We start from the raw sequence: 1617 nt of genomic DNA, 5'->3' as shown, positions 1-1617 counted from the left end.
ATATATATAACTCATAACATATGCATATACACATTATAGGTATAAATGAATTGTTTCCTAAAGTCTTCAACAAATATACACATGTATTGTGTCGTTTTGATGATTTAAAGGTTTAGATGAATAAATATGCATCTTATATATTTTTATATTTAAATCTCATGAAATGTTTAAACAAAAATACTATAACTTGCTAAATAATCAAGTTCCTATTTCTCGTATCTCATTCTCGTGTATTATCCCACGCACACAAACACTCACGTGCACAAACATAAACAAATAATGTAATGTCCTATACAAGATCATTCCAAGATTTATTATTGTACACAATTCATCACCAAATTCACCTACAAAAATGTGCATTTGATCATAAAAACCACACTCGACCATTTCTCCCCATCACCTCAAGGCAAGCATGGGACATTTCTTTGGAGTGTAGACTTAACCATAACGGAAAACACTCCTCCATTTACAGCCAAACACCCCCCTCTAATGATGTGTTGTCCCACTATCTTACCTTTCCTCCTTCCCACGTTTTCTTTTTCTTCTTGATCGGTTGCCCATGACACACCGGAGGTGTGATAACTTCTGTTTTCCGGTGAATAACAAGAGGTATCAGCCTCTCATTCTTTCCTTTGTCCTGCCAAGAAGAAGCAGCCATATCACATTTCATTTTTCTTTCTTCATTTCATGTCTAAAATCAAGCCCAAAACCCACCAAAACTCCATTGATTTCAGTCAAAAATAAAATTGAGAGAGAGAGAGAGAGCAAAACGGAGGCTGCCGGAGCAGCCCCAATCCACTCACCTACAACCGCCGGAGAAACCCTCCATCGACTTCACAACAGCCTCCCACCATCGCCACCTTCAACCTTCGTTGTTTGCTCCCCCGGATCGACCTTCCATTCCACTCCTTTGTAGATTTCGTCTTGAGCAAGGCAGCTCCTTCGGATCTCTTCATCTCCAACTCGATCTCGCAACCCTCTGTTCTTCTTCCCTTCGCAAACGTCACCGAATCACCCCTTTCCCCTCACTTTCCTTCTCTTCTGTTCCCATCGACCACAGACCTCCGAAGGTCTCAACTTCTTCGCTGCTGCTGCTCGCGACACTCCATCGGACCCTTCGTTACTTCGGCCTCGTCGACCCCCGGAGACGACCTCTTTCCCGAAATCGATCAAACAAATGCGATCGTTCGAACTCCCTTTTCCCTCTCTGTATTCGTTGCCTTCGTTCATCTGATTCGTCTGTCTGTTCGTATTCCCTTTTCCCATTGCCCGATCAACAAATGGAAACGGGCACAAAAAGCCCTAAACCATCTCGATTTTACGAACTAAAAACATTTTACTGGACCTTTTATTCAAAACGAGTCCTTTCCCCCAAGACCGTGGTGTATTTTAAACAAAACAGCCCCTCATTTGGTTATATTTAACAAAATAGATCCCAAGTTCAAACTTTGAATAAAAATAAGCATTTCAGCCCCTTCCTTTTGAAATCCTTAAAAAAATCAGTCCAATTTTCAAACAAAAATTCAATTTAAACCATTTCATTCTCTCCCTTTATTTATTTTAACCAAAAGAATCTTATTTTGGTTAATTAAATTACCCAATAGCCTCCAATAGTTT

General features: G+C 40.1%; 1 long non-coding RNA gene across 1 annotated transcript; it reads right to left on the bottom strand.

The window, feature by feature from the left end:
• Positions 1-269: 269 nt before the first annotated feature.
• LOC122196305 (uncharacterized) lies at positions 270-1295 on the bottom strand. The gene is made up of 2 exons (XR_006187676.2): positions 804-1295; positions 270-637 (listed from the first exon to the last, which is right to left on the bottom strand). It is a non-coding gene; the product is annotated as an uncharacterized LOC122196305 (long non-coding RNA).
• Positions 1296-1617: the final 322 nt, after the last annotated feature.

This window comes from Lactuca sativa, chromosome 9 (genome assembly GCF_002870075.4).
Source record: "Lactuca sativa cultivar Salinas chromosome 9, Lsat_Salinas_v11, whole genome shotgun sequence".
NCBI classification, from domain to species: Eukaryota; Viridiplantae; Streptophyta; class Magnoliopsida; order Asterales; family Asteraceae; genus Lactuca; species Lactuca sativa.
Note: the sequence above shows the minus strand (reverse complement) of the source record. Positions and strands in the feature narration are given on the sequence as shown.